This window comes from Melozone crissalis, unplaced genomic scaffold, assembly GCF_028551555.1.
Source record: "Melozone crissalis strain CALT ecotype California unplaced genomic scaffold, PUWL_Pcris_2 ptg000002l_1, whole genome shotgun sequence".
Classification (NCBI taxonomy): Eukaryota; Metazoa; Chordata; class Aves; order Passeriformes; family Passerellidae; genus Melozone; species Melozone crissalis.
In genome coordinates this window covers 25,332,317-25,346,823 of record NW_026535780.1, presented here as the reverse complement: position 1 = coordinate 25,346,823, position 14,507 = coordinate 25,332,317, and the positions used below count along the sequence as shown (strand labels likewise).

The 14,507-nt window shown below is 38.9% G+C and overlaps 1 protein-coding gene across 8 annotated transcripts in view; it reads right to left on the bottom strand.

The window, feature by feature from the left end:
* OXR1 (oxidation resistance 1) overlaps window positions 1–14,507 on the bottom strand; it is a 264,948-nt gene that overhangs the window by 163,308 nt on the left and 87,133 nt on the right. The window contains exon 1 of one of the 8 annotated variants that reach the window (XM_054275745.1): window positions 14,354–14,368. The exons of the other annotated variants lie outside the window; for them this stretch is intronic. The gene's annotated coding sequence lies outside the window, so the exon portion shown is untranslated. Of the gene's footprint in view, window positions 1–14,353; window positions 14,369–14,507 lie in introns of those variants that run through there. 8 annotated transcript variants of the gene reach the window in all.

The window sequence follows — 14,507 nt, the reverse complement described above, 5'->3', positions numbered from 1 at the left end:
TATTAAACAGAGAGTTTTATAATAGTGTGCAGTGTTTAAACACAAAGAAAACATGATATAGATTGTCTTGATGTTACAGCCTCAAAAATGGCACGTCAGCACTGACATTTTACAGCAAAGACATATAAATGTGGCTGATAGGGCTGTAGAGCTGATGTAATAATGCTCAAATAACCCAAAAGAGAGTTGTTTCTTACTCTTGTCTATATAATTAGAGTAGCACAATTTATCTACTGCACACAGTAGTAAATATTATGAAATTATTATTATTATTGAATTATTATCACTAATGGCTTCATTTTCTCTGTTTAACTTGCTTAGATACCAAGGGCAGAAGAAGAAAGTTGTGTCATACCATCCACTACAGCTACTCTTGAACTCTGCTGCTCTGTACTCATGGCAGTCCCAACAACCCACAAAAGGTAAGACAGAAAGAGAAATAAATTTTTATGCCATGTGAAATGTTTGGTTTTTCTATTCAGGGTAAAAAGGTAGGGTCTAACTGAGTTCTACTCCACATCTTTTCCTATCCCCTAGAAAAGGAGGCAAAACAAAGCAAATGCACAGCACACCCCAAGCTAAATCTCCTCTTCCCTACCTCTCATAACAGCTAAGTAAAGACAAACTAATCAGAGACTAATTAGTTACAATTTGCACAGTTTTGTCACCATAAGTAAAAGAACTTTTTTCTCAAGATTAAAGGGACTGGAAAGCACTCTGTAAAACCTTTCTTGACTTTTTCTTCCCAGGGGAATTTTTGCAAAGCTTTCTTCCAGTACTTCATGCAAGGATCTGATTATATATTTTAATTTATTTTCTCTGTAATTAGTCTAAAAAAGCTGGGTCATATGAATATTTAAGCTACTTTAATTTGAGCAAATCTTCTACAGGGATACACATTATATGAGTTAGAATTTGGGGCACTGAACTCAGTGTGCCCACTAGTTTAAGAAGCATTAAAGAGCCTTGGAGAATGGGCAATTGCAAATGAGATTCTGATTCTCTCCACCCCAAAGAAATCAAGAATTCATACATTTGCCTAAATTTACAAAAGGTCTATAGAGCAAGTTCTCAGAATAGCAATCTATGTCATGCATAAGGATATGGTCAAATGATCATCTATCGAGCATAAACAATAATTTAAAGGAGTTGTACCTCTGTTGCTGAGACGTGAAGCTCACCACAGTGCTCTCATAAACTGTGTTGAACTAATTTATCTTCCTTTCCACTGAAACAGATCACAAACACTCATATCTTTCACTAGAGGGGACAGCAACATTTTGAACACTTTGTCTCATAGGGAAACAATTTTCTAAGAGCAAGGCTTCCTGGCTGGATCCCAACCTAGCTGGTTGTTACGTGTTGTGCCTCTTTTCTCTTGCCCTTGGATCCTCTGCCCTATGAGCAAAGCAAAGCTTTGCCAGATTAATTGGTTTTCCTACACACCAACTAGCAGGGAAGGCAGCAGAGGCATGTGCTCCCACAGCACTGAACATATTTAGAATCCAGAGACAGGGTTAAGAATCTTCTCTAATTCACTGTCTTGGAGAATTACACACAGAAATCACTTAGCCTCACTCTGAATTCCAGATACACCAGAGAGCTGCAGGACAAGCAATGTATCTACCTTTTAAAACAGCTATATTGTGGTGGCAGTGTTTGCTCATTGCATAGCACAGTCAGGAGTTAGCACTTCCTTGGAGGTTTTACATTTCTTTTTTTTTCTCAAGCGTATTTCATTACTAAAGCAAGATGAGTGTTGTAAATATGCTAAAAGTTTACAATCTTCTCTTAATGTGTTTGAGCATGAGATGATTATATTACTGCAAAATTCATTAAATATTTTCCTTTATGATCCCGACCTCAAATATTGCCAATATATTTTTCCTTGATCATATTACGATGCCATCAATGTAAATAGTGGAACATGCTAACTGTTTTACTGCACTTCTTGTTCTTTAATAAAAAACATTAGTCTAACACTGCATTAATGCATCATTTGGTTTGGTATTTTAAAGTTTTAATCATTAAAAGATGATCAAAACCACATGTTCAAAAATGCTGCAAGCCTAGAATCCAGCAGCAAGTCTTCTTACTCCAAAATCTCTCAACTTAATATTCTTTCCAATGGAACTGTTTATTCTACAAGTCTATTGACATCTGAAATCAAGGAATTTCAAATTAATTGTCCATTTTATTAAATGGACACCAGCCTATCAGTACTATTGACAACAGTCAAAAGTAAAGGATTTGTATATGCTAAATTGAGCTTAAGTCAGATGATGGCTGACTGAAAAAAACAATCTTAGAAAGATAAAAACAAACAAAAAATGCAGAAATATTTCTGCACCTGTAATAGAAGAGGGACAATTCCTTCCAACCATTTACTACACACAAAAATGTAGATGAATCTGGGGAGCTCACAAAATGTAATCCAAAATGAAATCTAGTCTCAAATGAAAACCTAAATAAAAAAATGAAAATACAAACCAGGGCTTGCAGTATTTTACATTTAACAGGTACATATTTAACAGACTTCTCATTGCTATTGATATCTACTTCTACCTTATGTGTAGCATTACTATGAACATAATATTGTTACTGCTATTAAATTATTTGCTTATAGCTGTATTTTCTGGAACCATTCTTCAAGCAGTATTATAGAGGAGTATGTCTCCTTATTACCCAGTAAGATGTACTTCTTTTAGATTGGACAAACTAGTAATTTTCTGGAATACTCCTCATTATAGTCAGGCCTTCTATAATTAGGTCAGTTGTCAGGTCCTTCACCCATTCTCACTTTAGGAACTTCGTAAATTGTGACAGGTATTTTTCTTTCCATGCAAAAAGTCCATTGACAATGTGTTTTTACTGTTACACATGGAGGGGGTTCATGCTCTGTCATAGATGTTGTTCAACTAATACACATATTTCTGTTGCTTTATCAATACAATATTGATAAAATTTCATAAAGGTCAACACTAATCTGCCATTTAGAAAGCCTCATCATCAGTAATCGTTATAAGGCAAGGAAGAAATACCCCCACCTTACACTTATAACTGAATCCAAGACAGATTTAACCCAAAAATACAATCTGGGAAAGGCTTTGCCTGAGCCAGTTCCTGTCTGATGTCCAGACTACACAGGTCCAACCGAGCTTGGGCCCAGCTGTGGGCTCTGTGCAAGCTTCAGAAGAGCAGCAGGGGCAGGTCTGAGCAGCACAGCTGCAGATCGTGGAACCATGGAACCATTCTGGCCCAACTGTTTGTTATCCCAGGTCCACCACTAAATTTTATCCATAAGTGCCACATTTAGACGTCTTTTAAAAATACCTCCAGCAGTGGTGACTCTAAGCACTTCCCTTTACTTGGGAGAAGAGACTGACCCCCTTGTTACACCCTCCTTTCAGGGAGTTGTAGAGAGTAATGAGGTCTCTCCTACCGCTCCTTTTCTCCAGGCTAAACAACCCCGGTTACCCCAGCTGCTCCTCATGAGGCTGGTGAGTAAACAGGGCCTGGCCACGACCACCTCTGCTCAGCCAGGTTTTTAACATATAGGCAATGTTTTTCTGTGGTGACCACATGATGTGAGACACACTCAATAGACAGGATGGCAAGGCTTTTAGCAACATCACAGGCCTGTGCTGGGATGTAGGATTTGAAAAGATTTCTCTTGAAGACTGCATTAAAACAGAGTTCAGGACAAAGAATGTGCTGCTTTGCAAGCCCTCTCTTGAGCCATATGACTGATGATGGCACAGATAAATGACAGAAACATCCTCAATTAATAGAGATCGTGGAAAAGAAATCTGTGGATATGCCAAGAGGTAAAGCAGCCAAGAACTCCTCCCCTTTTGTCTCAACTTCAATTTTTTCAGGATCACAAGATGTTTCCTTCCTACCCCCTCCTTCCAGACACTCAGGTAACTCTTAGTTATAGCTCCTTCAGAAAACACCTTTACTACAATCTATCTTGCACAGATCTGGAAGTTCATACTGTGTTTTGTTAGCTGAGGCACTTCTTCAGTCTGAGCAGAGCACAGACATGCAGATCAGTTTGCATATTTCTGTCTCCTCTCACAGACTGTCTCACACTAACATGTTCCTCACCATCTCAAGGCTATGCTGGCTATAAAAAGAGTTGTAAGGCACTAGCAGCAAGCAGCCAGTCCTGCAGCACATTCTGGCAACCATGAAGCAGATGTGGCTTCAGAAAATGTGTGTCTGATTTAGATCCTGAGCTTTGGGGAGCTTTGTATATCAGAGAGCAGATGGAATAAGAATTAATTAATTTCTCATTAAAAGTTTTAATGACAAAATAGATTGTGCTCACTCTCCTAATACAGCTGGGAATTTATCCTTGTCTCCAGCCTGTAGCTTCCCTTCTGGTGATGTTCTGTGCTTGTTTCATACAGTGAAGTGTATCCTTCGGCCTTGTCCAGAAGGATAAATCCAGAACAATAAAATAGATGCCCAGCTACTAAATAACTGTTTCATCTGCTTTGTTTCACATTCTGCTTGGCTGGCAGTTTAGTTCACAGAGTTTATCTTCCAGTTACTAGGTGGGGCTCAGGCTCTGGACAGTTTTGCTGTTCTTGTAATGTGTTATTTCAGCACTTCACAGCAATGGTGCAGAGAAAGAAATAACTGGACACAGAGTGGGAAGCTAAGTCCTTTGTGTGTCCACTGGTACTGGATAACAGAGTCAGGCCAGGATGATGGAGGACACAGGAACAGCAACCACTGTACATGATTTGGGTCCTCCCTTTTGGCACAGTGCTTGCTTTACCGGGCAGTTCAGTCTTCACTCATTTGCTGTGCTGCTTCTATACAGGCTGTCTATATAGACATTGAGTCTTAACATTTCATGTTTAGGTGCACTGGGAACCCTTTGAGAGACTTGTTTAGATTTTTTTCATGACAAATTCAAAGGTTTTTGATTAGTATAAAAACTTACCTCTGTTTTACAGAGGCCCTTGAAATTTTTTTTGTAAACAAACAAGGTATGCAGACAAAACACAGCAGAATTTTGAAACATTTTATTTGTGAGGCACTAACATATGGATTCCTACACTCAAAGTAATCTATCTCTCACTATAAATTAGGCAAAATGCGGGGGAAAAAGATACAGTTCTATCTGATTCTACCTTTTCATATTTTCCTTTTGCAGTTAATTAATTAATTAAATGTAGTTAAAATAAAAACATGGAAGACAGTAAGGAAAATTTTCATAGCCTACCACTGCAAAACTTCTACAAATGTAAATTTTCACCACATTAGTAAGAACATAGGATGAATATTTGTGTTGAAAACTTCTTTTACTCTAGTAATCTGAAAGTGCGTGAACAAAAGTAATACAGAAGCTATGCAGATTTATAAACTAAGGAAAATACTACAAAACTATCATTACATATAATATGCATACAGACTTTAAAGCACTAAAGAAGACAACACTGAACACCTAAGTACTTCTGAGCTTTTATCTCCCCCAGGAACTGATCCAAAACTTGCTGACATTCAGCTCTGTTGTGCAAAGTTGATTTTAAGTGGACTTACCCAGAGGACTGCTTGGGTTAGACACTCTCCGACACACCAAGGAAAATGCCCCACTGGAAATCAAAATATTAACAGCCATCTCACTTTTCTCTTGGCTCTCTTCTGTAGTTGTACAACACCTTTGGCAGTTTTGTTTTAGAAATAATGTTATTTTGAAAATATCTCTTCAGACCTAGCATTTTTCTGTAATTTTTAAAGAGCTCTAATTAAAAACAAGAAAAAAGTTGTAAATCTGAGGATATATCAGTTTAAAACAGCAATATTTTCCATGCCTCAAAAGAAGAGCAAAAATATACTATGAAAACAGTCCTTCAGAAGCACTATGCTATTTTACATCTTAATACACCTTTCAGAACCAGCACTTTTCCTCCTCTCCACATTAAATCAGAAGCTAACTGGCCTTAGCAACTTTAGAAAAAGCAATTTCTTAAATTCCCATTTTATCTAGCACATGGTGAGCACTGGTAATTTCAAACACTTACAAGAGCACATTACACCTGCTTTAATGTTTGCTACATTGTCTGCAGGATATAATTTTAGGATAGGATATAAAGAATATAAAATGTTTAGGAAACAAGATGCTGACCAACAGTAACTTATAGCATTATGTAATCACATGAACAATTGTCAATCCTGATGTAAAAGATATTACAGACAGCTACTGCAAATCTTCTTGAAATGATATCAAAATGTTCTAAAAGATCTATGTCTTGATTGCAAATTAAACACAAAGCAACTACAGGTAAAAGCTCTTGGATACTCCACATATACCACAGTTCCTGAATACCAAGAATCCTGATTTTCGTGCACGTTTCATAACAGCACAGTTATACACCTTACTGACTGTGAGAGAAAGGGGCATATGCACTTTACACAGTTCCCTTGCAAAATGTTTAAATACATTGACATCTTCAACGGAATTGGTATTTCCAAGCACTAATGTTGAATAGCACTGTTATTGGCACTTTGTTATTCTACACATCCAACAGCATGCAAATAACTATTAGCTACTACATTTCTATCTTTGAGCAAGTGTGTGCAGCTGAGCAGCCAAAACTCCAACAGCAGATTCCTGTCTTATCCACCAGGAAGTCACTGTAAATCATGGTGTCAAAGAGACCAAGCAGCAATCCTGTGTTCCACACCTCAATCAAAGGCTCATCAATATTAATGTACCCTCCTAGTTGCATGCAGAGCCTGAGAAAGGCAGCCAGGCACAGCTCAGCTAAGCAGGTATGTTTGCAATAGCAGAACAAGGGGGAAAGTTTTTGGTTTGGGGTTTTTTTGCTTGTTTTCTTTTGTTGGTTTTTTTTTTTAAATATTCTTTCACTTTCCATTAAATACCCAGCATAACTGGGACAGTACATGCATGTCCTTGGGCAACAATTTCAAACTTACAGACTGCTAAACGTAATGGATGTTGTACAGACCATTTTTTAGGCTGGTTCGAGTACATGTATATATTTACACACATTACCAGTGTGTGTAAATATATACATGTACTCGAACCAGCCTAAAAAACTCATTTTCTCTTCATCAATCCTATTCCCAAGAACAGCCAAAAACTGGAACTTACAGAGAGAACATAAGGAAAATGGCAAACATACTATTCCTCTGTATTTATCCTGCTGAAAATAGGTAGCTTAAGAACTTGCTAAATAGATCAAAGAGATTATATCTGGACTACTGTGTTTGATCCTTTTTTCAGCCTACTTATGCTTTTTTTGTCCCTCTAGGAACTTGTGGCAATTTACTTTGGTCTGGGTGAAAAATAAATTCCTCTGTTTCTGTGTCTGGTACCCCATTCCTGGGTTTGGGAATATGTTTAGCAGAAACAACACCATTTTCTAAGACAAACACCACAATATGTCAGTGTGCTGATCACACTCCATCCCCCTCTCTCTTCCCCTTTTCAACACTGTGGCTGTCACCAGGAAATTATGACCCTGGAAGAGATGATACTCCTGTCAGCAATACAAGCAGACCATTTGCCCACCAGGTTGTGGAAACACCCATTAGGGAATAAGGAAGGCTACCAGCATGAGAGATATTGCCCATAAAGTCCAGCAGCTGCAAGTCCTAAGTGGGATAGAGACTGGAACTGCTGCTGGACAGGAAAACCCATGACCCCTGGGGATCTGGAGCATCCCTGCTATTGCCTGCTTCCTCTGAGATGTAGTGACTCCTGTTGCTTTAGGGAAAGTCTGAGCCTAGACTGTGGTTATTCTATCACACACAGATTATTGAGAGTTGCACCCAAACTGTAGCAGTCTAGGTAATGAAAAGGCCTAAAAAACAAGAAAGCTACACTAATTGCTAGAAATTCTGTTTCAATTCTGAAAGCTATGATAATTGTTATGATAATTGCTAAGGATACTCTGCAAGCTATGCTAAGAGTAGCTAAGCTGCACTAACTGCTAGAAATAGTAGATAAGAATAACCTATGTTGATAATTAAAATTTTAATGCAATAATAAGGTTCTAATTATAACTACAACCCTGCAGCCAATCCTTACTCTGCCAAAGATCCCCAAAAGAACCTGCATGTCCCTGGGCAACAATTTCAAACCTACAGAGTGCTAAATGTAATGGATGCTGTATAGACCATTGTGTGTGTATACACATACATGTACTCGAACCAGTCCCTGCATACTTTCTCCTTCTGTGGAGGTCATGCCATACTTCTGAGCAGCTTTGCCCCTCTGCTCTGCCTGTTTCTGGTAAAAACTGATTAAAAAAAAAAAACCCTAACTAATGTCAACATTTTGCTATATACAGCAACCATCCATTCCCATTGATCGCAAATGATAAAGCAAATGTGAAAAACTGTTTGGAAGTTTTCCACATAAGTGCAGACAGCTGAATATGGCCATGCAGCTCGAATTCAGGTTTCTGTCTTTGCTAAATTTTTTGTTGTACTTGAAATAGGAAAAACAAACAAACACCAACAAAAAACCTGAAACAGTTAATTTCACTTTATTTGTTATAATACTTCCATTCATGGTTTTCCATATATAGGGCAACAGTGCTAGGATATTCCTTATTCAAAGTAAGCATGATGAATTACAGAAATGAATTAAGTATTTCCAACACAAAGTTGCCTTGGGAAAGCATAATTTGAAAGAAATGTGTTAATTTTGAGATGCATGCTAAAAATCATACCGGTTCCAGCACTGGTAGTAATTGTGCATTCTGGAGTCATCTAGAGTGCTCAAACAGAAACCTAGGGCAGACCTGTCCGTTGGTTAACCAACTACCCCAGCTCAACTTACGCCCCGTCTCAGCTGTTGAAATGGCCTGGTAAGGCTCTGGATGGCCTTGAGGCAGCCCGCGCTCCAAAGGATGAAAGGAGTCTTCAGGTTTTTCAGTTCTTCAGTGTTGTTTATTAATTCTTATCTACAACATTTTCTCCCGGCCCAACAGAGGTCTGCACAGCAAGCCATGGGCACACTGACCTCCCTCGGGGCGGCCCCTTATTTTTCTACCAAAAACTACATGTAGGATATTTACCTTTTCCTCCCAATACCTTTCACTCTTATTGACAAGTGCACATTCAGTAAGAACCAAAGTGCCACCATCACCATCGAAGATGGATGACAAGAAGAAGAAGAAGGAGGACAGGACACGCCCTAATTCCTCCATCTTGTCTCCTAGAACCCCCCTGTACCGAGATTCCAAAACCTGTGTTTTCACTCTATAATTAATCTATCCCTTCACCATTTATCCCCGTGTGATCCTCCCATCCTCATACAGGCGTTGCATCCCGTGCAGGGTCAAAGTCTAGCCACCAAACACTTCTGGCAACGTTCCAGGACTTCTGAGCACCCCAAGGGTTGTCCCGGCAACTCTGGACATCAGGAATGATGTGCTGAGTTCCCACAAACTTACACACTGGAAGAATGACCAAAGGCTTACATTTTGTGCTGGAAAGAGCCATTTCTGTCACAATTTGCCCATTCCAGGATACAGTGTAGTGCTTTCCCTTGAGCCTCTATATGGCTGTCCAAATTGCCTATTTCCCAAGAGATATATGACATGCTGTTAACATACTAGAAAGTTATGCTTGTGAACTCTCAGGTTCCATCACTACCTTTCCCTTCTGCAACCACTAAGAAAGGTGGATCTGTCTTATTTTGAAGCCTAACTTAGCATGCAACCTCCCATTATATCTAAGTAGGTGAGCCAAGGAGAGCTTGGAAGCTTCCAAGAGTACTCTGGTTGGAGTCTGAGCAGTGACCTCATCCAGATCCTGGTAATTTGAGAAGGAGACAAAGACATGTGGGTGAGAAGGGTTCTCATTTGAGACAGGGAAGAGTTCAGAAGTGGAAGACAGACAGACACCACTCAATCTAGAAATGGCTGTAAGGTACAGTGTCAAGTTTGCCAAAAAAAGGATAAAATCTGTACTTCTGGGCCCAACAAACTCTGTCAGTTCCCTGCCAGACCTTGCTACTGTTCTACCCAAAAGAAATATGTGCTCCAGACATGAATTTACAAAACTAATTTGCAAAAAAACTGAGCACTTCTGGATAAACAGTTAAACAGTTCTATTCACATGTAAGGAAGGACAGTCTGCTAAAAAAGGACTTCAAACCCTAGGACAGGTTCCATTTTGCTGCAGGGACAATACATCCCAAAATATGCCAAATGTAGGCATCTCTGGGCTCATATTACACTCTTGACTATTTGAAAAGTGTCAGCTCCTCAGATCTTGCAAAGAGATGCAAATTCATATGAAGTGATAGAATTAGTCTTTAAAAGATCATCCTGAAGTTTGAGAAAAAAACAGGGCACACAGAAAATGTCTTGCATGCAAAACAAAGGCCCTCTCTTCCTTCAAAACTATCTGTCTTAAAGGAGAGGTGCATCTGCCTCCGACTTTGGCCACTTGACAAAATTAGACCATTTAAACCAAATTCCTGTTTCTTTCATCACAGTTTTCCACTTTCTGGCTTGCTATTACTTAATTCAAATAGTCCGGTTCAAGACACTAAAAAAGAAAACTGAAAAGGTAAATAGCCAACAGGAATGAGCAAGACACTAGCACTGCCTGAGGCACCTCTGCTGAGAGGAAACTAATTAGCTTAAAGATGCCCAGATGAACCCAACAAGGCAACCACTAAGTCCCCAGGTAAAAGATCTGGAAGATGTAAGATATTAAGAGGTCAGACCTATCATTTTAACAGCACAATACAAAGAAATAAAACTTGAATCAATGATTCAGCAATAGAAAATCTTTTTACAAATACTTGTCTGAATATTTAGGTTCATCCTGAAATTACAGTCACACTGAGAATTTAATTATGTTAATATTATGGGCGTTAGTAACTTCAGATTCATCCATCTTTTGATTTTTGGAGGCAGAGTGGGACAGGAGGAAAGAAGTGTGGAGCTACATTACCATCCATTTAAAACAAGTAAGCAAAAAGTAAAAACAAAACAAACAGGTTAAAAGAGGAATAAATAAGAAAAACTTTGCAAGCACTATAAATTGAAATAACAACTCATTAATTTCTAAAGGGCAGGAATTCTGAGGGGTGCAAGGAATCTATCAAGGATTTATTATTGCAGACAAGTTTGCATGAATCGTGCTTAGTTACTGAGGGAAGTACAACAGCATAAAGCTCCAACATATGTCAGGAGGACCTCAGAAGCAGAGAGCCCATCATTTTTGCATCATGGTCAGCCTTGCTGTTCCATCTCCCCGAGTGTCACTGAGATCTAATTTTTCAGCAGCCTAACATTTCTACCAGTTTCTAACGTTTTTATTGGCCCCTGGGACCTGATCAGAACAGCCCAAGGAAAACAAAAAAAGAGGGCCCTTCAGGCTGCTGCCACCAAGAAGCTGTAAGATGTGTAACAGCCCTGCACAAATCACTTCAGGTCTGTCAAAGCACACCCAGACAGCTTAATTTGCTCAGTCCCCGTGTTCCCTGTGCTCTTATATTGCATACTATAATAGAGGTCACTGACACCAGCAGGGCACGCTGCCCTTTCTTACATATAAATAGAGCATCTTGCCAGATCAGGCATGACAGCTGCCTCCATCTGCTGGGAAGGGGCAATTTTATCATGGGAGGTTTTGCCTGTGCTCTTCTGCCTATTGATAGCAGTCTCAGGAGGAAAGGGCATCGCCAGCAGTGCTCGGAGCTCTGCAGCGGTACCGGCATCGGCCACTTGTGACCAAGCAGGAGCCCTGTGGCCAAAGCAGCCACCAAGGGCTACTGACCATGAAAAGGCGCAAGAGAAACAAGTTCACACTCCCTGCAAAAGGCTGAGGATGGCAAGACCTGTTAGGCAGATCTGCATATCTGTGGGGTCAGGGCTTCCTCTCACACCTCCCAAACCAGGGCACAAGCTAGAGGCTACCAGGGGCAGCCACAGGAGAGGGGCTGCAGAAAGCCAGGGATGCTCAGAGGCTTTGCACAGGAGGCCTGGGGGAGGAACAGCTCCCTGAAATGTGGGTCAGCACATGCAGAGAAGTCCCAGTGGGCATCTTCTAGGCTGGGTATCCTTTCAAGGATGTTGCTGCAGAACAGGCTCTTCTGATTAATTTCAAGGTAGCATTAAAGGGCCTTGGGCGTAAAAGGCAGCACAGAGTATAACAACACAACAGACACCTATTCTCTGCAAGACTTTCACAATATTTCCACATTATTTGCATGCTCTTATGTGATGGTATGAGAATGAAGATATTTTGCACTGATTTTGCTAAGAATTGTGCCATTGGATTATTAGCAATATTATCAAAGTAATTAGCCTTAAATAGATTTTTGTAATAAAATTGTTGATTAAGGTTGTTAGGGGATTAGACACAAGTTTAAGTTATTTAGGGAAAAAATCTTAACTTCTTAAGTTAAGTTAAAAAGTTCAGGTAAAAAATTTGTTTCATTTCAGGAATATTGGAAAAAATTTGGGTCAGGCTGCTATTAAAGTAATTTTCTTTCCTTCATCATCTCAGCACTTTAAAAGGGTAAAAGCTAATATATTGCTGGAGATAACATAACTAGTTTTAATTATTTTCATGTATGGGGTTTTTCGTATTCTAGGAAGCACATCAGTGTATATTTCAGTCTCTGTGAATTTGTTCAAATGTTGGAAAAGAAAATAATAGAATCATTTAGGTTAGAAGAAACCTTTAAGGTCATTGAGTCCCATGGTAAACATAACACTGACAAATCCATCACCAAACTATGTCCCTAAATGTCATAGTTATACATAAAGAGATAGTCATAGCGCTTGCCTACTGATTACCTTGACTTTAACTGTTTGAGGGTTATTTATTCTCTCTACTGATGAGAGGGGAGTCAAGGGAAAATTTGTCAGCAAAATGTGATGTGAATGAATTCAACCCTGTGTGCCAAACACTGTGCAGTTCTCTGAATTCAGGCAGAGTTCATTTGAGCAGAAGCTGTGCATTGGGGATTAGGCTGTTTTTGTTAGAAATGCTCATAAAGCAGAACCGACTTCAAATAGCAACAAAATTGAAATTAGGCACTGTGAGAAGATCAAACATCTGTATCTGAAGAAATAACTAATGATATTGTTTATATTCTTCTTCATTTTAAGTCTAATATATACCACGAATTTTCCTTTACCAGAATAAAACATTGAGTAAAAACTTCAAGGGTAGAGGAAGCTAGACAGGAAAGGAAAACATCCATAACAAAAAAAAGCAGGAACTCCTTTAATAAAATTAGCAATCTAGAGCTACTGTGCACATGTATGCTCTGTGCATCTATATCCTGATGTGCATATATGCCTGTTTTCCTAATGCCTCTATTGAGTGTATAGAAAGAATATGTAGGAAAACAGAAACCAAAAAGGAAATATAGGACAGTGGATGATCTTTTTTCAGTTTGACACCTTGAGTGTAATAGGATTTGGGGAAATTAAGCCTGGTTTTGATGTTACATGCAGCTTTCTGAACAGCACAATTTCTTCTAAATGTTAAGTAACTAGAGCAGACCCTTATTTTGTTTAATTCCAGTTACAAATTATTGTTTAGGTTCCTGCCAGGATTGTAAGGCAAAATATTTCTGCACACTATAGCTAGGAGTAAGAAAAAAAAGCAACAACACAATACTAGTAACTGAGAAATTACAATTTTTCTTCATGTAAAGCTGGAGCTATAAAAGACAATAGAGCCTCTGTCTCATTACAAATCTTAGATAAAGTCAAACCAATGGCATGAGAATTGTTTGTTCAAAGTGACTGTGAGTTCTCATTGCTTGATATGCAGAACACCTCTCATGCATTGGCAAAACAAGTTGTGTTTTCATGGACACGGTGCCAGGTTTTAGTATTTATCAGTTCTTGAGGCAAGCTAAACAATGGACCATGAAACATTGGAGCTTACTTACAACCAATGAGCCAAAGTCACAAAAAGGTTTCTAAAACTGTCCCTATATGATATATAAAATAAACATAATAAAATAAACATAATAAGAAGAATACAGAGGTTTTGAGGCTTTTTCTTCATTCTGAAAAACTAAAATTGTTCAACTCTTACATAGCAAACAAAGGTTAAAGTACTAGTGCTGAGTCTGGTCTGTTGAATGCAAAAAGTGATGCTAGACATGCATTCTTGTTTCACTTTTAAATCTTAGAGATTGACTCCAAATTTTTTGTTTTAAAATCTGGTCTCTTTAACGGCACCTGGTGTTTGTGTGTGGTGGGCCTAGGCTGTCTGTCAAGTGCCAACCAAAACTGCTCTCACTCCCCCTCTTCAGCAAGACCGAGGGAGAAAATAAGATGGAAATGTTCATGGTCAAGATAAGAAGAGGGAGATCACTCACCAACTACCATCACAGGCAAAACAGATTCGACCTGAGGAAATTAATTTAATTTTATTACAAACTAATAACAAAGTAGGATGGTGACAAATAAAAAACCAAACCAAAACCACCCTCACCAACCCTCTCCCATTCTAGGCTCAACTTCACTCCTGGT